At 57.2% G+C, this 25,667-nt stretch overlaps 1 protein-coding gene across 1 annotated transcript in view; it reads left to right on the top strand.

Annotated features, from left to right (window-relative positions):
* DSCAML1 (DS cell adhesion molecule like 1) overlaps positions 1-25,667 on the top strand; it is a gene marked incomplete at its 5' end in the record, with an annotated part of 87,841 nt that overhangs the window by 26,829 nt on the left and 35,345 nt on the right. The gene's annotated exons all lie outside the window — the stretch shown is intronic.

Genomic DNA, 25,667 nt, shown 5'->3' with positions numbered 1-25,667 from the left:
CCCAGCTGGAAATGGCTTCGTTTGCCCAGCGGCGCTGGCGAGCACGTCAGAAACGTGCTGATTCCCCCGTGTTTGCTCGCGCGCGCAGCCCCTCGTTACCGTGGGATGCAGCGCTGGGCTGGCGCCGTTCTGTGAGGGTCCTGCAAGACGCGGGCACCTGCCAGCGAGGCGGGACGGGGACATGGGGTGTTGAGATGGTGGGGATGGTTTGGCCAGAAGGCTGCAAGCTGGGCTCGCTTCTCTCCGTGGTTTTCCTTCTGCAGCTCTCAGAGTGGTGCATTATCCTCTGTTTTCCTTCTCCAGCCACCTCGAGCCTGGCAAATTGCAATAATGAAGGGTAATGATACAGTGTGGGGAGCAGGCTTCCATTTGGAGCCTTTTAAAGTTGTATAAACAGAAGCAGGGAAGCATTTATTTACAAATATTTTCTCGTTAAAAAGCTTAGGGGAGAACAAGCTCCTTTTGTCTCTTAGACACAGCTCTGGTGAGCGGGCCGGGTCCTGGGGACAGACGGAGGGACAGACGCTGCGGGACGGGCTGGAGATGCTCCCGGATGCCTGGGGTGGCTTCTCCTGTGAACCCCGATTGCCCACCCAGGCGCGGTGACAGCGAGGTCCCTTTTCCCCTCCGACGTGGTGGCTCCGTGGGAACTTGGGTCCTTGTGGCGTGAAAATCTCATTTGAAATGCAGGCGAGGGGCAAGCCGGGAATTTGCTTTTAACATCAATATTCAGAAATATAGTGCGTGTAAATAATTGATGGTCCTGTGAGCTGGGGCTTGTCTGTCTGTCGCAGCAAAGCAGAGGTGACAGAGTGACAGGCTGGGGTGGGGGAGGCTCCCGTCCCTCCCGGGGCAGCACCAGAGCACAGGGTGGGCTCCTGCCTGCGTCTCGCTGAAAGCTGCTGGGCTTGAGGCTGCTGCCGGCGCCGGGCAGGGCTGCTGCCCACCGTGCTCTTGGTCTTGGCCGGGGCTGCCCCGTTGTCCAGCGGGGGCCGTGGGGCCGGCAGCTCCTCCAGCTGCGTCCCAGGTCCTGCCGGGCTGCGGCGGGCGAGCGACCGATCTGGATGTTTTAGGTGAAAAATAAACTGTCAGCAGGATTTGCCTGACCTTAAATTAGCTTTCACAAGAAGAGCTTAACCCTCATTGCTCCCTTCCTGGGTCACGTCCCCCTCCAAGTCACCCCGGCTGTGCACTTGTGTTTCTCGCTCTTTTTTCATCTCTGTTTGTATTTCTTCTTTTGGGCATCCTTTGTCTTTAGGGCGGTTGCGCGGTCGGCCGCGTTCTGAGCAGGCAGAGCCTGCCATGTTTTCCGTGCGGCGCTGGCAATTAGACCAGAATAGCTGTCTCCCTAATGATGCCGTACTGTGCAGCGTGGCTGCAGCGCTCGCCGCAGCAGCGGTTTGGGTGCTGCAGGACTGGGGCTGGCGAGGGCTGGCCTTGCGGGAGTTCTAACCCACCCGTGTCCCGATGTCCCCAGGGCTCGTGGTGCGGGCCATCCCGTGCCCCTTTGCAGAAGCCTTGGGGCCGCCGCGGGGGTCGGTTCTGGCTCGCTGTGACCTGGTGCTGTGGGACGGTGACCCGCTCCCCGAGCACGGCTGCTGTCACCCGCCGGTGGCACAACCTCCCGCCAGCCCTGGGACGCGGCAAAGCCTCGCGCTTACCCCTTCAAAGCCTCTGGCGCTTACTGCACAAAGCAGGGGGAGGAAAAAAGACCTTCCCCCAGCAAAAAGTGCACAGGAGAAGCGGGAGCCTTTATTGCCGGAGCCCTGAACGGGAGGGAGGAGCAGGGTTTGAGCTCCCTGCCGCTCGCTCTGAGCCGCTCTACAAAGCAGCCTCCCAGCTTGGCGAGCGAGATACAGTGAGAGGTTTTAAAGTTGTGACCTTAGCAAATGTATTAGACGGGAGAAAAGAGCTTTTTTTTTTCCTTCCCTCCGTTATGGTGTCAGCGTAGCCGTGGCTTTTAAACCGCATTACACAGGCTTGTCATCCAAGATAAAATGTTATTAAGATAAAATGCTACACAGGGAACAGTAGGGGACTTCCCACCGCTGTATTTCAGCGCAGCCGTAGCACTGCGAGGCCGTGCTCTGGCGCTGAAAACGTCGCCCGGAGCTGAGCAGCGGGGCCGTGGGGCTGTGTGCTGGGCAGGAGTGGGGCCATGGGGCTGTGTGCTGGGCAGGAGTGGGTCTGTGGGACTGTGCAGTGGGCAGGAGTGGGGCCGTGGGGCTGTGCATTGGGTAGGAGTGGGGCCGTGCAGTGGGCAGGAGTGGGGCCGTGGGTCTGTGCAGTGCGCAGAAGCAGCGCCCTGGGTCCCTGCGCTGGGCAGGAGCGGGGCCACGTCCCACTGCACGTTCGCATGGCGATGGGCACGGGTGGGTGTTCTCCTGCATGTGCCCCAGCATCGCTGTCCCTTTGCTGGGGGGGATGTGTGGGCATCAGGGCACAGATGTGCGTGGAGCTGACAGCGAGCATGTGGGGGGCCCAGGGCCCTTCCCGGGGTCCCTCCTTCACGGGTCAGGGGCTCGTCGCCTGCCTTCCCCTCCCCTGAGCCGCGCAGTCCCCAGCCACGGCTGGCGCGGCCGCTGTCGTGCACCGTGCATTCCGGGCACGGCTCCTGCCGCGGCTCCGACCGCACAGGGTGACGGGAGGTGGGCATGGGGTGTGCAGAGCGGCGCTGAGCCAGCCGAGCATCACCTGCCTGAGGGATGCTGGAGCCTCTTTACTTCAACTGACAGCATGTCGATAATATTAATGTACTCCAGCCTCCGTTAATGTCCGTGCTAAGTCTGCTCCTGCCCTTTGCCATCGGTCCTGCGATGCTGGACACCTGCGCGGTGTGACCGTGACATTCATCCGCGGAGCTGCGCTCGCAGCACTCGCTGCGAGGGGCCCTGGGAGCGCAGGTGCGGGCGGCTGCTGTTTGAATGTCGGAGAGTTTTCCAGACCCGTCTGCCAGTTACAAAGACATTGAGGTGAATCCTTTAAAATACTGTCGAGCAGTAGTGCTGTGGTGCCCCCTCCTCAGCAGCTACTAAAGGAGAGGGCAGGAGGCATCTCGCCTCTGCTCCAGCGAGTCTGGAGGGACCCCGAGGTGTGTGTGTGATCTGCAAGAAAAGCACAAAGCAAAACGCGGAGGGGGAAGAGCTGCTTTGACCGGACACCTGGAAAGAACAGAAAAAGGGAAGAAAGGGGAAAAGAGGCGAGCTGTAGTTACAAGGCTGGCTAATCCCTCCGTTGAGCCCAGCGAGTGCTGTAGTTGGAACGTTAACTTGTCCTGGCCATGTTCAGCTTGTACCAGGGATGAATGTGAAAGCAACGCTGTTAGCTGCCTTATTAAAGGCTTGGGTCTAAGTCAATATGCACGTGTCCCTGGTGGCTCGGTGCTGCAGTTCCTAAAGCTTCACAGTTCTTTGCCAGCACTTTTTGCCTGGAGGTTCCTCCGTGTCGTTTGAACCCTCCTGCCCCTTCGCCACCCTGGGTTTTTGTCTCGCGTGTGGTGACAGGACTGACCCGGGGCTGGGGAGAGGCTGAGAAGCCTCCGAGCGCTGCCAGCCCGTCCAGCCCTTGCTGTGGGTCTCGCCCCAGCCCCGGATGCCATTCAGTCTTGGACAGGGCTGGAGGTGGCAGTGCCAGGGCTGTCCCACGGTGTCACGGCTGGTGAAACTTCCCCACGCCTGTCCTGGTGCCCCCATGGTGCCAGCATCGTTTCCAGCCGTGTGTGTAAGATGGGGCTCGGATATGTGGTCCTGACCCCCAGCATCCAGTGCCCGTTTGCTCGCAGAGCCCGCCTGATTAAGCCATGAACAGATCCTACAGCCTTTGGTCACCGTGCGATTTATGGAGCTGCCAGAGCGCCTGTGATTGCATGTGTAAGGCTGCATGTCTGACTCGCATCTGCTGTATCTGCTCTGGTGAGCAAATATTTGCAGGCAGAAGGAGATAATCCCTGCTGATACAGGTATTTACGCATCGTGTTCAGCTTCCTTCTGCCTCCCTGCCAGGCTGAGCGAGAGCCCACACGTTACCTGTCCCCCCTGCCCACCCGGGAGCTCCCCTGGGTGGGATGAGCAGCTTTAGTCCCAAACTGGCAATATCGGTACAGCCTCACACAGCCTGGCTGTTTGCCACACTTTTTCTTCACCTTGCCGTGCTCCGCCGTCCCCGCTCCTGCACCACGGCCACGCCGCGCTGCTGCAGACGCCCTGTCCCCGGCAGCAGGGCTCTGTGATCTTTCCGGTTGCCCTTGGGTTGATTTACGCGGAGTGCGAAGCTCCGCAGAAGCTTTGCTGGCGGGGCAGCTGGGCGGATGCAGCCTGATGGCTCTCGGGGGCTGATTGCACACACGCACAGCTGGTGCCGGGGAGCTGAACAATAAAGTAGCCACTCTGGACTGATTGGGCTAATCCGCACTGCAGACCAGGGCCTGTTTTCATTAGTTTTCCCCCGCTCAAATTAGATTTCCAGACAACAGATCCTATTAAAGGAGGGGAGACCTCCAGCATGGCGTGTCCTGCTGGTCCGGGATGCTGGCCGTGGCCGGGAGGAGGGTGCTGGCGCTGCGGGTGCCAGGATGCGCTGTCCCGGGAGCAGGGGGCTGTCCCTCGAGGACACGTGGCTCTGACCCTGCCTGGCACCCCGACAGAGCGCTGGCTCCGTGGGTGCGAGCGCTGCCGTCTCTCGCAGGTGCATCATTCCACATCAGGCACCGAGCTGGCTCCTGGCCTGTATTAATTTAATTTGGTTTTTAACTCTCTCTGCTCACACGCAGGGCGGCCCCAGCTGTGAGCCTTGGCACGAGGCTCGTGTGATGTGTGCTCCGAATAGCAGATTACGCTGTCCCTAATCCGGCTGCGCGTTCGGGGACCCAGCACCGGGTTTTGACTAAAGAGACGCGTAATGGGATTTTGGCCTCCTTGAAATAGATTTACTAGCAGAGATGATTGATCGGTCTATTGATGAACTGCCATTGATTAGCCTTATGTGGCTTTGAGGTGGCCAGGCTGCAGCCTGCCGTAATCCATCAGTAATGACTCCATCCTGCCACAGGACCAGTTGCCGTTGGGAGATGCTGGTGGGGCTGGGGGTGCAAGCGGCTGTTTGGATGGACAAGACCATAGTGGTGCCACTGGACTGTGCCGAGGAGCCTCTGACGGCTCGTTCCTACCAGGCTGAAGTGGTTTATATGGTTTATACACCTGTAAGAGCAGCTGGGGAGGAGCGGTGGTGCACTGCCTTGCTCGGTGTCCTTGGGGAGGGTCGGGCTGTCTGGGGGGAAAGGTCTCGGGTGCGAGGGGCTCCCGTCCCTGTGATCCAGTCCCGTGTTGTGGCCGTGCAAGTGTGGAGGGTCCGACATCGGCGGGGATTGGACCTGAGCTTCTGGAACCTGATCCCTTCTGCTTTGAAACCGTAATTTCATCCCGGTGCTGGGTTTATTCGGCTGGTGTTTCTTCTCCTTGATTGAAGAAAGAGGCACTGCCGGGGTGGATAGAATTGCCAGCAAGCATAATTAATAGCAATTTCATTACTCTGCTTATTGATTCATCATGGAGTTACCTCTTCCAGGAGGGCTTCAGCTGTTAAACCCGTGGTGTTACTTTACATTTCAGTGCTACAAAGCCAGGTCCAGTTTGGCCACAGGAATATTCCCATCAGAGCCTCGGGAACACCGGTGCGCTGGGTAGCTCTGTGTAGGAATAAATGTTTCAGTTGCGCTATAAATAATGGAGCGAGTAACGATGTTGTGTAAGTGGTGCTCTGGGTTTTGCCAGAAGGTATGCAGTTTGTTGTGGGGGTTTTGTTTTGTTTTTTGTGCTTCTGTTTTACCTTTTCCCCCACTTTATTTTTCCTTGACTCCAACTCCGAGAGCTTCACTCAGGGGACTCGAGGGCAGGCAGCCCTGCTGCAAGGGAAGGAGAAGATTAAACTGTTGAAACTAAGTCAATCAATTCTTGTCGGTGCGCTTTGCAGTGCCGTGAACCGGCAGCGGTGCTCCCCGCGGACAGGAGCCTTCCAGGGCAAGTGGTTTTTTGCATCGCCTGCGTCCAGAGAGGGGAAAAGCCACGAGGGCTTTGGTGTTTTAGCTGATACCCCTCTCCACATGTCTTGGGATCTGTGTGCTCCCCCTCGATGCTGCCACGGCCCCGTCTCTGCCGCCGTGGGGCCGAGGTCGGCACTCAGCGGTGCTGCCAGCCCGGGAGCCCGTGGGCTCTATCGTGTCACCCAGGAGGTGCCACCCAGCCAGCCTGGGCTGCGCCCTGGAGACGGTGGCTCGCAGGTACGCGTGCGCTGCTTTGGATGCTAAAGCAAAAGGTGTCCAAGCGCTGCGAGCTTGCTGCTCATTCACAGAATTGCTGGTGTGAAATGCGGCTGAGCCTGAATTTACAGCTCCCAAACCCCACTGAAGGGCACAGATACTCCGTGTGCGGCTCTACCGACCAGGAGCTCCAGTCCCAGTGTCTGCGTGGGGCACGAGGACCTCGGTGCGGGGCTGCGGCTGCACGCATAGTTTCCATCGTGCCTGGTGTGCTCGGCTCCTGGTCCCGGGTGGGACCTCTGGATGCCGCTGGAATATATGCTCTTAGCAGTAATTACCCCCAAGCAGAAGATACGGTGTAATTGTGGTGGGTAATGCTCTGCTGTTGGCGCCAGAAGCCCCAGCAGTGGGTGAGCGTGGGCTGTGGTTGCGGTGCCAGCGGGACAGCAGGGGAGCCGGGGCAGCTTTGTCTGCTGCGCCCAACCAGAGCCAGCAAGGGGGGTTATTTCTCATTGTCTACCAGCAATGCACAGCCCCAGGTACAGCAGGGCAGCTCCTGCCCCAAACCGTGGCCGCCAGGGGCTGAGCAGGGCTGGGTTTCCTGCCTGTGATGTCTGGGGTGGCTGGTTTGGCGCGTCGTGATGCTCTGAGCAGCGTGCGGGGCAGGGCGCACGCTGTCCGGCTGTCCAGCTGTCCAGCTGTCTTGCTGTCCAGCTGTCCAGCTGTCTTGCTGTCCGGCTGTCCTGCTCTCCGCCGAGGGCCAGGGCTCTGCCGGCCACCCGGCAGCCCCGTGTGCAGGGGCGAGTGGATTAGGAAGGGGCTTTACTTCTCTGGGAGATCAGTGCTTTTAAGCACTCGTGTGTTGTTGTGCTGAGAATGAGCCAAATGTTGAGACAGCTGGCCAGACCCTGGCTTGGGTGGGCTTTGTCTGTAGGTGTTGCAAACAAGATCTTAATTGATTTATCCAGACACATGACTTTTAATTTCATGGTGGAGTTAAGAGTGTTGCCCCAAATCAAGGGGGAGGCAGAAAGCATGGATATTGCACAGCTCTCTGCGCCTGGCGGGAGCAGGTGGATGTGGTTAGAACATTTCTTGACCGGTGCCATGTTTCTGGGGCGTCCCGTTCCGCGCTGCCCCTTCCCAAAATGCAGACTCCCTCAGCGAGAGGTGAGATTAATAGAATAACAATAGGAATGATAATAAAATAGAATATTTGGGGCTGAAGGGACCTTCCCAGCTCCCCCAGTGCCCCCCTGCCATGACAGGGACATCTTCACCAGCTCAGGGTGCTCAGACCCCGTCCAGCCTGGCCTGGGATGTCTCCAGGGATGGTTCATCCACCTCCTCTCTGGGTACCTGGGTCAGGCTCTCACCACCCTCAATGTAAAGAATTTCTTCCTCATGTCCAGCCTCAATCTCCCCTCCTTTAGCTTAAAATCATAACCCACGGTTCCGGTGTGCGGGCATCGCGGGGCTTGGCCGTGGGCGGGGGGCAGGCGGGGGGCCCGGCAGCCCCAGACGGCCGCGGCCCCGGCTCCGGTCTGGCCCCCATCACTTCGCGTAGGAGATCAGGCGGCTCACCCAGATGCGAGCGTACAGCGCGCTGCCGGCGGGCTGCCCGCTCTCCCCGCCGAGCCCCCGGCTCCTGCGCAAATCGCTTTTCACGCTTCCTTAATTGAAACTGTCAGATGGGCTTTACCTTTTTTCTTTTTTTTTTTTTGCGGCGATATAGACGTATTAATTCCACTATGGATATCCCGGCAGCTAGGAGGGATCAATAAAATGAGGTTGCATCTGTGACATGTATATTACAGGAGCCGAGCCAGCAATATTTCATGGGGAGAGCCGACCCGCAGACGCGTGTGCAGAGCCCCGCGGAGCACGTGTGGCCATGGAAAAGGTGCAATTAGTGACTGGCCCTAGTGACGCTGCTTTTCCGTGCCCTGCTGGCACGGGGAGGGGGAGGAGCAGCTCCCCCGGCCCCACTTTGCTCGTGTCTCTGCACATCTGCCCCAGCCATGGGACCCCAGACCCACGGGTCATTTCTCGGTGTGCTCCGAGTTCCCTTTGCTCCGGTGTGAAGGTGCGGGGCCGTGGCAGCACCGGGCTGGGCTTCCCGCCCCCCTCCAGAAATCCCCGCGGCAGGGATTTGCGCTTTGATTATTTTTCAAATACCGGTTTGTGTAAAATTTGATTTGAGGAAACATTTTTCTCCCACATGCTGTAGGATTGAGGGCGTGTAATCCCTCCTAAATCGCCCGGACGAGGTTTGTATTGCAGTGCCAGTATCAGAGCTAACAAAAGGGGATTAGACGGGAAAATTCTGCGTGAAAACCTGCCGCTCTTTGAGGGCTTTTAGTACAAAGAAGATAAGATAGGTAGAGCAGAGCCATTTTTAACCCAGTTTTTAATGCACTCGGCGCCTCTCCTTTCCGAGGCAGAGGAGCGGGGAGTTGGTGTTCACTCGAACCCCTTTCTCTGGCTCTGGGGTGCAGGAGCAGCGGTCCCGGGTCGCTGTCCTACCCGGCTGCTGTCACTTGGCTGTCAGTCAGGGGACAGCGTCGCGGCGGAGACAGCTGTCAACCTCGGCGGGAGGATCGCCGCCTGCAAATATATTAGAGGAGCTCAGCGAGTGCCAAGGCGCATCAGGCCAGGGGAAGAGATGCTCCAGGGGGAGATGAAAGGATCCCTTCAGTGGAATTCATGTGGAATAAGCTTTCCACAGGAGATATTGCCTCCTAATCCTCCTTAGCGCTCAGCTGATGCCTTGAAGCATCGGGGGTTTATATGCCTTTTAAAAATTCATTCTCGCTGTGATGACAGCAGGTACGCGCGTTACCAGCTGCGGTGCCCGGGCCAGGGCGGCGCGGGGCTGCGCTCCGGGGCCCGGCCGGTGTCCCGCTGCAGGTGGACCCGCGGCGCTCCTCTGCTGGTTTAAATGTGCCTCCCTGGCGGGGCGGGGGGGAGCCGGGTCGCGCTATCGTGCGGTTTTGGTGGCGAGTCTGTCTAGGGCAAGTGGCAAAAGCGTTTGTGAGCAGCGAGCGCTGGCTGGCGGGCTGGGAGAACGCCCTCCGTCTGCCCCTGCTAACGGCAGCTGGACTTAAAACATCATATTCCACTTATCTGGTCAAGGCATACATGTTCGTTATTACAATTGATTATCACTAAAACCCGTCTGATACCCAGATTTACAGCGTGGCTGGAGAGCCAGGCGCTCTCCAGCTCCCAGCAGCCAGCATCAGGCAGGCTCTCCCAGCCCAAGCCTCTCTCCATCGGCGCTTGGCCGAGGAGAACAGGTGAACAGTTTCTTTGCCTTCCCATAACGGGCGAGAAGCGGCTCGGGAGCTGCCCCTCGGCCACGCCGGTGCTGCCGCTTGGCATTTCCGAGCTGCCAAAGTGTTTTCCGGCGGTGGTTCACGGTCCTGCCCATGGCCAGGGCGATGAAGCTATGGGAGCTGCCGGGTGCCGGGTTGTCTTGACTCGGCCACCTGTGCCCGAGAGGTGGTAGATGCTGGTGCGCTCGGCCCCGTGGCGGGATGGGATCCTGCAGATGTTCGTGCTCGCAGGCTGGGTTCAATAACGAGTGTTGCGGGGCGGAGAGGGGCTCTGCTGCACAGCGCCCTCGTGCTCTGCTGGAACGGGGTGGGAGGAAGAGAGGAGCCCCTGCGCCTCCTCATCTTCGCGGCGGCTCCATGGGTGCGTGATAAACAACTTGACAAAGTGCTAAAATCCTGAAGGCGGGGCTGGCAGAAGGGAGGTCATAATTGCACGGGAAAATAATGAACTGCGCTCTTCTTGGAATCTGCGGCGGCCTATCAAGAATCAGAAAATTAATTATCTTCTGTAATTAGTGTAATGACCTACACTATTAGAGGTTATTTACAGCAGGAATAAAGCTTCCCCCTATAAATGTCAGGCTGTGCCGCTGGAATACAAAGGCTGGAGCAAACCTGCGCCGGGCGCAGCGAGGGTCCGCAGGCGGAGCAGGGTGCTGGCCACCGTGCCCGGCCGGTGACAAGGTGACAGGGGTGCTGATATCCCTGCCACCCCGCACCAGGACAGCCTGCTGTCCCCCAGCTCCCGTGCCCGCTGCGAGGGCCCTTTCCACGCCGCAGGCACACGCCAGCTGCGCCTGCACGCCTGGAAACGGAGCCATTAGGCGGCTATTGTTCCTCAGCGCGGGCCTCGTGCCTCGCAAACTGTCCTTTTCTGGGGCCGGGATGCGTGAAATGGGTCTGAAGCGCTGTTTGCAGCGAGCTGCACGGGAGCGAAGCGCAGCCTTGGCGGGGCGCTCGCCCTTGGCCTTGGCGATGTGCGTGGCTGCCGTGCTGCCTGCCCTGCGCTGTCCGTCTGTCCGGCGGGCTGCGAGGGCTGCGAGGGGCTGGGAGCGGGGGGTGCGATGCTGTGTGCCGTGTGGATGGGCAGCACCGCGCCGGTGTGCCTCGTGGAATCACAGTGTGTCCTGCGTTGGAAGGGACCTGCAAGGATCATCGAGTGCAACTCCAAAGACAACCCCAAAATTCGCACCATGTCTCTGGGGAGGTTGTCCAAACGCGTCTTGCATCCTATCGGGCTCGGGGCTGAGATACCTCCCTGGGGAGCCGGAGGTGTACGTGAGCACGGCATTTGGGTCAGTTCTCGAAGGAACCGGCAAGCTCTGGTTATCCCTTCTCTTTCCTCTGCTCCCGTTGCTGCTCTAGCGCTTGCTGGCCAGATGGGTCCCATGGGGAGGGCAGTGTGACCACGCTCCGGGTGCTGCCCTACGGAACAGATGGGCGCTGGTGCTGAGCCCTCGGCGCCAACAAAGACGGGCAGGACAGGGAAGAAGTTCTCCATGTGGCGAGGGTAACCTGAGAATTACTTGACATTTCAGCATGAAGGATCATGACTCTTGCATTATTAAAGACACAGTGATAAAATGCCTTACCTGTCACTGAGAACCTACATCAATAATTTAGTTTGGCACCTGGTGATTAAAATGAAATAAGCACTGGCCCGACTCCCTTCCTGGGGACAGCACAGGAACCGCGGTGGCTGCGTCCCCAGTGAAACGCGATGCGAAACCTTCCCTGGTCCCCGGTCCCAGAACGTGTGTCTGGGGACAGGTCACCTCCCGTGGGCTCAGCCTGGTCGGGTCTGTGTGGGACCCGAGCTGGGGATGGGGCTGCTGCCGCGGTATCGTAACATCTCATGTAACCTCGTTGTACAACCAGAGCAGAGCGGGGCTCTTGAAACTGAGAGCGTCTTCCTTCCAACAGACCCTTAATGTAATTTGAATGTACAATCGAGGGTTTTTATAGCTTAATATTCCAGTGTTTGTGGTGCATCCTGGAATTTAAGTGTCTTAAACGTAATTATTGTTAATTGCTCGCACGATTCTATAAACTCATCCAATTAAAAAAAAGTTATTAACTTTATAAAATATCACAGGCATCCCACAGTGCAATATATTTGCAGGAAATAGCAGCTCGAGCAGGCAGAGCTGAGACGCAGCGAGGTGAGCGGGTGACACCCCGTGTTGCTCCCTCCCTGCTCCCCGTCCATGCGGCACCTCTGTGACCTCGGGGGGTCCCCGACGTGGGCATGAGCCGAGCAGGAGTCCCGGGGCAGGGCAGTGGGGCTGGAGGCTGCCGGGGAGGAGAGCCAGCCGGGGTGACCGTCCTCGCCTCACAGTCCAGCGCCAGGATTTATAACCGGGGATTTATTGTCCCCCGGTTGCTTTGCGCTGCCATTTAACTCGTGCCCTGGAAGAGTTATTTAACACGCAGCGAGTGCAGTTGTGCTAACGCTGCCCGATGCACATACATCTTCTGCAGCCTCTTCCTCGAGCTTTCCGAGTGGGATTGCGGTCTGGGTGCCAGCTGGTGCGGGTACAAACACCATCGGGCACGCGTTTCGGTCGGAGCTGCCCGGTTCTGTCTGGTCCCCATTAGCCAGTGTCTTTTCCCCTTTCCATCTTTCTGCTTTCCCAGTAGAGCAACCAATGGTCTGTAGGAAGAAGAGATGGGGGAAAAGGCAAATTTCTCACAAATGAGGACAAAATTGAGTTGAGTTTGTGGCTGAAACGAGAGAGCTCCACAAAAGCTTCATTTTGGTGAAGAAGTATCTGCTCTACAAAAGCCTTGGGAGGAAGCTGTTAATGTTGGAGCGGGTCAGATGCTTTCTCCGTAAGCTGTCTGTGGTGCTTCCCTTCTCCATCTCCATGCGCATCCCTCGCTGGGGTCGCTCTCCCCACGCAGTGGTCCCGGGAACAGCGGCCACCGGCCGGGCCACTTGAGCAGCCGACGGGAGAATCGGTGGCAATTAATCCGTCCTTTAAACAGCAGGATTTTGCAGGTAGATTTTCCATCTGAAGTAGCAGGTGATATAGTGGCTTCTGGGACAGTGACGGGCTGATGGAGAGCACGCATGAAGCGGCATTTGTCAAATTAATGAGGCATTATAAATTATAGCCACAGTTTTCTCTTGGTTCCCGCCGCCCTCTCCTGTCGCTGGCAGGGACAGGGCGCCTGCGAGGGACCGTCGGGTGGGTCGGGAGGATGGGGATGCAGGTGGATCAGATCCCTGTTTGCACCAGGAAACTCGATGTAACGGGTATTGATCTCTCTATTACCTCTGCGAAGGGCAGCTTCATTTTTCAAGCAAAACAACCTTTGTATCTGAAATATCAAAATTGATTTTGAAGACTGAAGGGGGTGGGTAGCGATGGGCAGGAGGAGGCTGAGCAGTAGCATGGAAGAGAGTCCTCCCCAAGTCAGGAGACACGTCGGGCTTGTCTGATTGTATTACCTGCGACCCAGCAAGGAAATAATGGTGTTTGAAAGTCAGCAAATGAACTTTGCTGAGGGTCCTTTCGTTCTCCCCGCTGGAAGCGGAGCGGGCAGGCGAGGGGCCGGCGGGGATGGGGACGGGTTTGGGAGGAGACCCGTCGCTGCTGGGAGGTGTCAGGCGGCTCCTGGCCGGGAGCTCCTGGCTCTGGCCGTGCAATGGTGGGCGACGGTGCAGCACGAGCCGCAGGAGCTGCGGTGGACGGGGAGAGGGTCCCGGAGCCGCCGGGGAGGGCAGCGCGTCCCCACACCCACCCCAGCCGCGCCGACCGCTCCGAGCCCAACCAGGCACGCAGCTTCGTTTTAGGATCGTTACAGTCCTGCTTAATTGGCTCTCGGGCTCCTTGTGCGAGGCGTCCAGTGCATCTTAATGAGGGAATCTCAAAGATTGGCTTTTTTTTCCCTGGGACTAGAACGAGGTGGTGTTTAATATTCATGTGTAGCTGCGCTCATTTGAAAGGTAAGAAGGGAGTTAGATTCCCTGCTGGCAATGAATCGTGATGGGGTCCGGGCTCCTAAATCCCCTGCGCCTCGCGGTGCTGCCTGTGCCCCGGATGGGCGGGCGATGGCGAGGTCTGTGTGCACCGCAGCGTTTCCAGGTCAGCGCTGCACTGGGAACTGCTTTTCCATGCCACTCGTGGTCAGGAGCTGGCATATCTTGCCACAAGCAGTCGCGGTGGTTGGGTTATTAGCCAAAAGGAGGTGGATGCTGGCGTGACAGGAGCTGGTGCAAACGGCGAACAGTTTGTAGAATCAGAATGACTGGCTGAGGTTCTGGCAGAGCTGTCGGAGCCCTTGCTGAGTCGGGGCTCGGGCTGGTCCGTGACCACTCACGTTACTCCGTGCCTGCCCACGCTGGGGTTTCGCGGGTGCCGGCCATGGGCACAGGCGGGAGGTGTCGGAGGGGCTGGGTGCTGGCAGTCCGAAGTGCCAACAGCCACCGGTATCATCAGCACACACGGGGGTGCCTGGGTGCTGGGAGCGTGTGCTGATGGAGGGGTTGGGAGCTGGAGCCGCCCAGCAGTGCCCCGCTGTCCCCGGGCCCTCTCGAGGGTCCCAGCCGTGCTCCAGCCACGGGCACCCGCCTCCCGCACACGGCAGCAGCCTGGCCTGGGCGAGGAGGCGTTTGCCGTCCCTGCTCATGGCAGGAGGCAGGAAATGGCCGCGGGCAGTGGAGCCTTCACGGGGCTTTTGCTTTCCATCTGCTCCCCTGACTTTGCTGCCATCCCCATCTCGCTGTGCCGGGGAGGACGGGGGGAGGACGTGCTGGGCATGTGCCCGTGTCAGGGAGGACTGGGGGGCATCTCTGGACTGCACACGTACAGCAAAATGGTGGCTCCTGCAGCCCCTTCCAGGGGGTCATTCTGTTGAGCAAATTCCAGCTGCGCAGAGGGGACCAGAGCGATGTCACCTGCGCACGCTGCCCATATGCACTGTGCCCTCCATCATCCCTGCGCAAACCTTCGCAGCATCGTGTCTGGCTCGTCAGAGAATCAAACTCTTGTTTGTGGAAAAGATGCTGTCCCCAGTTCCCTCTCCTGCCTCCTTCCCGCTCTCTCTCATTGTCATTTTAGCCTAGATTAAAGAAAATAGGGTGCAGCGCTGTGCGCATGTTCTGAGCGGTGTCTTTTCACAGTGCTGTACTGATGCCAAGCAATAATGACAGGTTCAAGCTTTTCTGCATCACAAATGAACTGCATGCAAATGGCTAGTCCTGAACGGAGAATCATTGTCAGTGCGGAGCGTCCTGGCTCCGCCGATCCGGCTGCACCTTGTGTTGGAGGGGAGAAGCCTTCAAACGGTTAAGGGGAAGTGGAGAGAGCGGGGAGCTGCCGTTTCCACTCTGCTAGAGCCTAACCTGTTAGTGCAGAGCTGTGTGAAGAATGTCAGGGATTTGTTCCAAGCGTTATCGAGATGTGGCTTTACATCTGTAAATCCTTTTACGCATCGCAGCCCAGCCGTGAGGCTTCCCCGCGCGGCGGGCGGCGCTCGAGCCTGCCCGGCGCTGCTGGACACGGCGCTCTGGGCCGCCCGCACGCACGCTCCCTCGGGGTGAAGCACCCGAAAAACCCTGTGATTCCGGCTGCAGATCAGCCACGACCTGCTCGTTCTCTTGCACTAACTCACCTCTCTCTCTATGCTGTTCGGTGGTTTAATGTTAATTAACACTGTGCCAAATGTGCCGTCTCCCTGCGTACACACGTTGACTGTTTTTAGTCAGGGTGGTGTCTGTGAGGAGCCGAGGGTGGGCAGGCACGCAGCTGACCCTTGGGGGGCTTCTCCTGCCTCTGTCAGCTGAGGGTTTGACTTAGTGCTACTTGCTTTGCTACCGAAATATCACTAGCAGAGCTGGATTTAGCAAGTGATGGTGGCAATCTCCAGCACCATCAGAAAAACATGCTCTATCATTCACTGTGATGTGTGCTGATGAGGGGAAAAAAAAGGCTTGTTCATCCATCAGGAATTCAGTGATGCTGTCTCTAGGTGAGCAATTTGCCAGCGTTACCTAGTGTCACTCATTAGGCGCGATATGTAACAGTCTCATTTACTCTTTGGGCTTCCTGCCACTTAGTTCCTTTTGCATTTGACTTTGCATGTGAAACTTAAGCTCATTTTTAGCTTCTGTCTAACTCTGCTTTCAAATTCTTGCTCATTAAGCCCAGTCGCAGTGTGTGGGCTCCACGCACAGGAGAGGGGCTTGGAAGCCAAACCCGTGCCCTGGCGCCTGCTGCCGTTGGGCTCTGCCGAGCAGCGTGTGTGTGTTTCAAAGGCAGAAGAGAAGCGGTTCTTCCCGCCCATCGGTAGGCTTTAGCTTTCCAAAACACCTTGGCTTTGGCTGCGTTTTTGCTGATTTTTTCACAGATTTTGGGCTTATAACTTTTTAATACCTCTGCATCTTTACACTGAATTTGATTGATGCTCTTAGGCCATTTAGGGTTTTTTACTCAGACATAAAAGGGGCAGAAAGTGCAAGGGCTCGGTTTGCTCTGTCGTGTGGGGACGCTCGAGTGGCCGTCGCAGTGCAGCTCGTTGCTGTCCCTCTCTTTCCGCCCTGTTTCTGTGAACAGGAACCATCCTCTTTGTTTTTAAGAGAGTCCCTCCTATTCGTCTGTCCCTTAGTGCGTCATCTGAACTGCATCCTATCCTTGCTGATTTTCATGCACTGGCTTAGGATGAATTTCAGGCTTGATAGAGGCAAAGGCCCAAGTAATTCGAGTAACATTAAACTGAACCGTAGGATGTATAAGCAGTGACTTGGGAAGGATTCTGCAGACTAGGAAGCTGGAATTCCAGAGCGCTGGGGTTTGCGCAAGGCAAAAAAGCCCATCAGAAGCAGCCTTCGTATCTCTGCACTCTTGCTCTGGTTGTTGCTGCAGCTGAGCTGTTCAGGAGGAAGAGGATGAGGAGCAGTGTCTACGGCCTGATGGGGGAGAAGGTGCCACTGGAAACTCTGTCTGCCTCAAGCACTGCAAAAGGGGCTGATTTCTTTACCCTCAGCAACAGGAAAGCCCTTGGTGTTTAACACGGTCTAGAGCTTGTGTGCATGGCAGTGGAGGGACTGGTGGTGGGATATGCATTACAGTGGTAATTCTGCAAATTCCAGAGCATTAGGGTTATTAAAATGTCAGGCTGATATCTTCCTCAGCGTTAAAACTCCTAATGCACTTTATCCTTTCAAACTCATGGTGCTCCAGGTTAAAGTGTGAGGAAAAAAGTGGTTACAGAGCACAGGATTAACAAGAAAGAAACAGGGGATGCGCGGTTACAAGGCTGCTGTGCAAATAACTTCCTTCAACACTTGCACCTTTCAGTCAGGTTAAACTCCAGCAAGACACGTTTGCTCTTGTGACAACAGTCTCAGACTTGCTTGCGTTGCCCAAAGGGAGGGTTAGCAGCAGTCCCGAACCTTTAATGTTGTCGGAAATGAGCTGCTACAGTCGAATTTGGCCAAAAATCCCAGGTGTGTACATCTGCCACCTCTCTGGGCAACTTGGCCCAGGGTTTCACCACCATCAATGTAAAAAATTCCTCCCTCATGTCCAGCCTGAATCTCCCTCCTTTAGTTTAAAACCATCACCCCTTGTCCCATCGCAACAGGCCCTGCTCAAAACTCTGTCCCCAAACATCTCAGGGGAGAAACCGTTGAGGAAAATGCGAAGCGTATTGATCGTATCTCCTCACATCCGTGGCGCGTGTGCTGGGTGGTTGTGCAGCTGCCTCAGACCATCTTGCATGGCACTTCCTACTCCTCGGAGCTTCCCAGGGAAGTCGCTGTGTCTGTAGGTGGAAATACTCGCTGGCAGCTGAAGGGTTTTCGCAGGGGAGCAGAGATGAGCAGCTGAGTCCTTCCTCTGCCGCCTCGGCACGCTCGGAGCCCCGAGCGCAGAAAACCCCCCAGTACCCGGGGTGTAAAATGCCCGTTCGTTTCCCAAACGTGCTCGGAGGAGGAAATAACCCGAGGGCACGTGTTTGGAGGGGTGGGGAGTGGGCGGGGTCCCGTGGGCGGTCTGGGGCGCTGTCCGCGGTGCTGAGGCGCTGTCCGCGGTGCTGAGGCGCACTCCGCTCTGCCAGGGGACACAGCCTCCAGTTTCTGCTCTTTCTCGTCTTTCTTGCCCTTGAAGCCCTTTATCTCGAAGCCTGGAGTTTGCTGCATGTCCTAAACCCGCGGGACTGGGCTCAGGACGTGCACTTTGCACCAGCTTACTATTTTTGCACAATGGAGTGGGCTCTTCTGCAATAGAGCTCATTTCCTGCGCGGCGCTGCTTTCAGCGCTTCTCCTCACACGGCAGCAGAGAGGAATCCAGTCCCCAGGCAGTGAATTAGGAGGTGGTAGCTGCTCATTTTTCATCTCTGTGATAAAAAATCTAATGCAATCATCAAAAAAATAAAGCCGCGTTTTTCATGTCTCTGCCATTAGGAATGTCTCTTGCTACTGCTCTGCTTTTCCTCCTACCCCCAAATTATTGAGGTCTCAGCAGTGTTTAAAATCTCGTGGAAATTTACTTTCAGATGCCAGTGAAGGGGTGGGGGTTTGAGTAATCTCTAGGGCCGTGACATTCCAGAAGCATTATGTTCCCTTAATGAAAATGTTTGCTGTTTGGAAACCTAAATGTTATTTTTCTAAAGGCATCATCCTGAATGGGGCTCTCCTTTCTTGTCCTTTAGTGTAAGATATTACAACTCTTGGGAGACGTTCTCCTGGTTTAGCAGCCATAACCTTACATTTATTGCACGTGTGGCCACAGCAGCCCCCTCAGATAATTTTGTTTAGGACTGTGAAATTTGCCTTCAAAACTGAAATTGAATCCATTCTCTGCTTTCAGCAGCGTGATGGGTTTCTGCATGTCTCTCTTTCCCAAGGATGTTTGCAGTTATTGATGCTGAGTGTGGCTATTTATCACAGACAACACAGAACAAAGAAGAATTTATTAATAGGTCTCCCGTTCCCATATGCTTTCCTGAGGAACCTGAAGCATGCTATTTTCTCCTGGCCCCATTTATATCTACATGGTTTTCCTCCTGTCCAGTCAAATTAAATGCTTGCTGAGGAAAAGAGGTTGCTCCGTAGCGTATGGAGGGGTCAGACTCAGTGCGCCGGGCAGGCTCCGGGGGTTATGGGCTGGCAGCAAACGGGGAATGATGTGGAGTCCCACAATGCCTGACACCACCATGGGACCCAGGTGTGCGGCCAATCTTGGTATCCCCAAGCAGCACCAGGGCTCTTGGGGATTGCTCTGCTCTGCTTTTTGGCAGGGGTTAGTTTGCCCCCCAAGGAGGATATCCCGGGCAGGAGCTCTGCTCTGTGTCTGAGCAGCACATACCAAACGGCTTTGGCTCTGCTCTTCCCTCGCGTACAGTACGATCCTGCAAACACCCATGGTGGGAGCCGGGAACCCTGTCTGCCCATCCCTTGCCCTCCTCTTGGCCTTCCCGGGAGGCAGCGCAGGCGGAGGGAGGAGAGGATGCTTTGTGGGAGCTCCTGCCTGGAAAATTAGTCAGTCGCTGGCATGGGGACACTGTGATTCCTGCTGCTCTTGAGAAAGGGAAGGTGCCTAGGGAAGTTCTGGTGGTTTTTTCCCCCTCGTGCCTACTTATGCACTAATTAAAGGTCAGTCGCCATTTGCATTCGGCACATTTCTATCCTTCCCTGGGCGGTTGCATCGGCAGAGGGTTGTTTTCCGTGTGACCAGGCTGCGGTGGCGGTCGCCCTGGGCTGAGAGCGCCCGCTCCCACCTCCGGAACGCGGCGGGGCCGCCGCGGCTCAGCCCCGCGCTGCCGCGGCTGCAGAGGGAGGCGCGGAGCCCCTCTCGTGCCGCTCCCGCTCTCCAGCCCCACACGGGGAGCGTTAGGCATTTATAGGTTTTTTCTCCATGGATACATGTGCGGGCACGTTGGTAAAAATATACACGCGCACAAGTATATTTCTGTATAGTGCAGGGAAAGCAGTGCGGGCTGATTCCCCCGGGTGAAACGCCATCCATCCCTCCGAGCGCTTTCAAAGGGGAACTATGCTGATAATTAGTGCAAATATTTTGAATACAGAACTCATCACGGGCCTTTGTCGCGGTGACAGGCGGTGACCTGAGATGCATTTCTCCTTTCTTAACGTACCCAGAATATGTAATTAAGAGGTGACTAAAAGATTCTTTATCGTTCTTTGCTTTCTGATGCGGCAGGCTGGGAAATGCTACCCCCCCATCCGCAGCCCTCGGTTCCCCCTGACAAACGCAGGGACTGATATTTGCCCTGCTCTTCAAATTGCTCCAGGATGGCTCCTTTGATTCCAAGACGTTGTCCTTGCGTTCGATTTGGCCAGAGCTGCTGTGGGAAGGCAGCGCGTGTGAGGGGTGCGGGGTGTGTCCCGGGGGGCGGGTGGCCCCGCGTTGGCCGATCCGTGCGCTCCATGCGCTGACAGCGTGGCAGCACCTGAGCGCGTCTGCATGCACAGCAGATGTCTGCTGGCTGGGCTGGGCACGGCGTCGTTTCATCCATTATATATCTCTCCCCCTGCCATAAGCAGGCGCTCAGAAGCGGGACTGTTAAAGGAGACATAAAAAGATTAGGGAGCAAAAGAGAAACTTTTGAGGAGAGGGCTTGGTGTTTGGGCTTGATTCTTGGCTGGGAGGTGGCAGAGCGTTGGCCGCCCCTGTCCGTGCTCTCGGGTTCCCCGTCCCCATGCACCTCTCCATGATGGGACCCTCAGCCCCGGCACCGCTGTGGTGGGCAGGGTCCAGATCCTGCTCTGCGATCCCGGGATCGCTGCCGCAGCCTGACAGCCTCCCCACAGCACCAAACCCCTTGGCTTTTACTCGCCTATTTACTTATTTGTTTAATCGTTCCAGCTAGCTGCCTTTACCTGGCACTCCTGCTTCGTTAAAGGGAACACAGGGCTTTTATTATGACTGTAGAGTGTCTAGTGTTTTCACTGAACGTATAATTTGCCATGTATGAAAACCATTTCCAGAATTAATTTACCTACTGCAAACAGTTTGTATTAATGAAAATGCATTTTTCATGTGGGTTTGCTGGAAAAGCTGGCTGGGGCTCAAGAGCTCGCTTCATCCGTCCAGTGTGAGTAGGAGATGGAATTTGTTTAAAAATTAAATAAATAACACACCCACCCCCCATTTTTAATACAATATGGCCCAGCAATAATCTCCGAGGCAGACTGCAAAGGCTGCAGAAAGCTCCATCTGTGGCATTTTAATATGCAGCATTGTCTCCATTTTTAATATCCCCCCCTTCCCGGCTCGTGTTTGTGTGAGTGAGACGCGAGATGCTGTCATCTTCCCGGGTCACATCTTGCTGCTCGCAATGAACAGAAGTGGAGATGGATGCAGCCGCGGCGCCCTTCCCATCTTAACATGCATATTTTAGAATAATTGATGCTGAATTCATTTTGCAGCCTCATTTCTCCTCAGCCTTCCCCCACCCCCTCTTCCATATATGCACGGGAACAAAATCCTGTTATCCGTCCAGATGGCAGCTGGGGCTCTCGGCTGAGCGGGGCCGCGCTGCCGGGGCTCCTGCTGGCCGGGGAGGGAACGGGCTGCGGGGACCCCAGCGCCGCCGGGCGCCGGCTGCGTCCGCACCGCGTGTCCTGGCACCGGGGGACCAAGAGGCTCCTGCCCGGATCCCTCACCCGGGGCCCTGCTGGCTTTGGGGTACCCGCTCTGGGCCGAGCTGCTAAAGCCGGGCTTTGCACATGGCCAGGTCGGGCTTCTCACTGGAGGCAGCACCGGCTGGTGGCACTGGGGTGGCATCGACGGAGCTTCCGCAGAAACGCGTTCGGCAAAACGCCACCTGCAAAGTTTAAAACACCGTGGATGAGGTTTTTGCAGATACTTTAAAACAAGAAGGTTTGAAAAACGTCGCAAGATGAGAGCGCTATGGAAATTTGCCTCTGTTTTGGGATTGTCGTCAATGACTGTGTGCTGAGAAAAAACTAAACAAACCTCTCTTGTATAAATAACTTGAGAATTGACACAGGGCTGTCAAATGTATTTTTTTGAGGGAACTGAGGAAAGCATTTGGGAAAATGCAGGTGTGTTCAAGCAGAAGATGGTTTGTACTGACCACGGTGTTCTTGGCCTTTGTAAGGTGGTTTTGAGCAGCTCGGCTTCCAGCCTCAGTGACAGTCCCCGTGCTGGGTGGGCCCCCCCGGCCATTTTGGCTGCGCCCCCCCCTTTGTGGGGTTTGTCGCTGCCTTTTGTCCCTGGGGTGTGATGCTGAGCAGCCCACCCGGTGCATGCGGCTGAGCCTGCGAATAATCCTTTGGAGATCAGGGGACATTTCATGTGCTTAAAGTTAAGCCCGTGCTTAAAGTTAAACCCGTGCTTAAGCGTGAGCAGGACATGAGCTCGGCACCGCGGATCTGTGTGTACCACCCTCTGCACCGCGCGTGGGTGACGGTGGGGACACTGCGCGGCGGGGGAGGCTGGTAGAGCGCGGAGCGTGTTTGGGACGCCCCTCGGGGCCCCGCACGGCCCCACGTGCGGTTCCTGAGCCGCCGGCCGGCGCTGTCCCCGCTGGAGCCTGCAGCTCCCTAATTGGGGCGCGTTGCCGAGCACACGCGTCACCTGCCACTGCTGTTATTACAGCCCAACCTCGCGCGTTATGTTTATCTCGTTCCAGGACTACTGTCAGCAACGCCACTCTAGGCAGAAACTTAATTATATCTCCTTGGGTAGCAGCAGGGAAGTGATTTATTGCTGCCTTTTGTTTCCACCTCCCCTCACCTCTCTGTGATTGCGTCTGCTCCCATTCGCTGCTCTGGAGATGCTGGAGCACTTGTCGGTAACTTTGCCGGAGTTGCAGAGCCCGTGACTGAAGGTTGGTGTTGGCAGAGACCTGTGCGGTGGCCCTGGGGCTCTCGGTGGCCACGGAGCTCTCTCTTGCTGGCCCTGGCCCTGCACCACCGCCAGGCTGGGGCTTGCCAGCCTGTGATGGTTTTCTTTTAGAATGATTAGTGCGTGAAGGAAATAATCCCCTGGATGAAACGGGTCAGGGGGAGGTGTGCCAGCTCCTCAGTGCCTCCTCAGCCAAAACTGCAGAGGTTTCCCATCCAGCCCTCTCGTGCCAGCTGCTTTGCTCTCGTTCCTTCTCTCCTCTTTGGGTACACACTGATAAATCAGCCCTGAGGATGCTCCGGAGCGGCAGCTCCGCCTGCTGCCCGGGCAGCGCGGGAGGAAGGCAGAGGAGCTTGGGAAATGGTTTCCCCTCCCTGTGCCACCCGCTAAGGCCCTTGCTCTCGCTCTCCAGGGAAAGGGAAGGTGCTTTAATTATTCCTGCCTTTGGAAGTGCTGCGGTAATTAGCAGCGCTGCAGAGAGCAGGGCCTGGCTGGGCTGCCGAGCGCCGGGGGCAGCCCCTCGGTGCGGAGCCGTCGCCTCCTGCACCTCTCCTCACACCAGCACCGGGATGGAGGCGGTTAAGGGCTGGAACGTTAATTAGATCTGAAAAGCAGTCGAGTTGCCTTTTGCCATGGGATCCACCGGAGGGGTTTCATGTTCAGTGTCCTGTGCGGGTTTTGCTGTGGCTGTAATGCATGGCATACACTCCTCAAAAGGAGCTGGAAGAGGGTAGTTGAGTGCTTTCTTGTGTCCCATCCCTTGCTGGGAGCAGCCAGGGGGCTGTGGCTGAATCGCCGGGCCCCTCCAGCGCAGGGCGAGCTGTAGGTTGTGACCAAGCTCCGTACAAAACGGGGATGCCCTGTCTGGCCGTGCGGGACACGCCGGCTCCGGTTTCCATGTGCGGAGCAGGGCGCTGCGGTAACGCCTTCAGTGAATGTCTCCGCGAGCTTTCGAACAAATTGCTTATTATTTTTCCCCTCGTTATTCACCTGACAGAGGAGCAGGTTGAGTAATCAGCGAACGCGCATGAACTTTGCAGTGTTTTTATGAATAGAAGGTTTGTGAATTGGCGGGGTACCAGCCCTGCTTGTGCACCCGCTAACGCGTGTCAGCGAGGAGCGTCCCTGCCCTGTGCCGTGCGTCCCTGCCCGTCCCCAGCCAGCTCTGCGTTTCGCAGTGCAAGGTGCTCGGCTGCTCCGCCGCTCGTGCAAACCGCGCTTGTGTTGCCTTCACGTCCCTCGTGGGTGATGAGCCCCCGTGCGTGGCAGCGGATGATGCTGCGCTCGCCCCTCCTTGCTCCCCAAACCACCCCCTGCCCTCTGCCCACCCTCGCAGCGTCAGCTCAGCGGCGTGCGAGGCAGCAGCTGCTGAAGGGCGGCCAGATAGGCTTGTACAGCAGCTGAAAGGGAGGAATAATTTGTACCCTGTCAGTCTGGAAAGGCTCTTTGGAGGCGAGATCTGGCTGCAGCGCCGCAGGGGCAGCGCGGCCGGGGTGGATCAGGGGAGAAGGGCGAGCGTTGCCAGGCTGGGGAGGGATGCAGGTGTGCGCGGTGCCCTGGGCAGGAGGGCAGTGCTTGGGGCGTCCCGTGGTCTGTCACCAAGCCCTTTGGGGGCAGTGCCCTGTGGTCCGTCAGAGCTGGATGCGTGAGGCTGGACGCTGCGTCCCATCCAGGGAGGGACCCTCCAGCTGGTACCACACGCTGTCCCACAACATCTGACTAATTCTTCCAGCCCTGAACCATTTTTGTGATCCTGCTTGGAACTATTTGGACCATCTCCCTGCCATCTTTGAAGCGTATACGGTTACTCACCAAATCCCGTATGGCTCCCTAGTGCCAGGAGGGGATCGCTTTGCAAACACAGATCCCATCGCCAGGGCAGGAGGGGTGGATTAGATCCATCCCCGGGCAGCGGATCCATAAGCAGCTACTGAAAAGACCAGGCAGGGCTGTCCCCGCTCGCACCCCTGATGCGACGGGGGATGCTGGGCAGGCGGGAGGGATCGGGACTGCAGAGCTGCTCGGGCTCGTGAGCCCTCCCTGCAGCTGCTGGGGCTGAGCTCTGGGCACAAGCCATCGCTCCGGCCCACGGTGGCGTTTCTGACACTCTCGGGTGGTTTGGGAGCAGCCAGTGCCCTTTCTGCTTGGAGAAGAGGGTCCCCACTTGCAGGGCGAGGGAGCGCGCAGCCCTCCAGCGCTCCGCTTTCTTTGTGAAAGCCACTGCCTTGCGAGAGCGGCTAAATACGCTGACGATAATGACAGCGAGAGGCAGTCTGGGTAGCGCGCTCTCATCCTTGTTCGCAGCGGAGGACGCTTCGGTGGGGTTGCAGCTGGGCTGCGGCTCACTCGCGCTGTGCTGATTTGCAGCACCAGCACCTCTGTTCCGAGCCAGCCTGCTCCGCTGGGCGCAGCACGATTGCTGCTCCAGATGCCAAACCCGTACAGCAGTTCTGCTGGGTGAGCAGGTACCGGCGTTGTTCCGGGCTCCCCTGGCACCGGGCTCCTCTCCCGGGGGCTGCAGCAAGAGCGGGCTGGCGCAGGCACGTTTCTCATGCTGGCGCAGGCACGTTTCTCATGCTGCCATCTCAGACCCACGGAGTTTGGGTGCTGCTGGTGCTCGCGGGGTGCAGGTGTCAATGCTGAGGCTCCCCAGCACCCAAACAGGCCTGTCTCCTTCAGGACTGCCGGGGCGTTAAACGAAGCCACCGTGCTGGTTTTGTTCTTGGACCTCTAACTAGGTCAACATACGTTTGCCTTGTCTCAATAATTATTGATAAGATGCGGGGGATCGTGTGCAGTGCAGGAGGGGGTGCTCCTGCTCCCAGCTGTGCCGCCGTCGCCACAGCCCCCGCGCGTGCCAAAGATGCTGCTTTTTAGTGTATTTGTGCCGCGTCTCTGTTGGGAGGAGCAAGGCTAATGCAACGCGCGGGTTGTTTCCCCCTGTGAACGCGCACAGCTCCCCAGTTGCTCTCTGAGCCTTTTCAGCACTAAAATGGGGGTGGTCTTGGGGGTGCCTTCATTGGCATGGGCTCGCATCAGTGCCTTCTTAATAAAAACACGCACACCAACTCTTTGAGCGAGGTAAACGCAAAGAATAAATGCAGCCACCCTCTCCAGCCGCTCAGACTCCAGAGCTGAGGAGGAGGTTGTGTCCTGGGGATTTTTTTCTGTTGCTTTTCCAGCACTAACGAGCGGGGAGGAAGTTCTGCTCTTTGTTCCAGTGGCGTTCACTG

This window comes from Streptopelia decaocto (assembly GCF_964273445.1).
Source record: "Streptopelia decaocto genome assembly, chromosome: 21".
Classification (NCBI taxonomy): domain Eukaryota; kingdom Metazoa; phylum Chordata; class Aves; order Columbiformes; family Columbidae; genus Streptopelia; species Streptopelia decaocto.
This window is presented reverse-complemented; position numbering and strand designations above follow the sequence as displayed.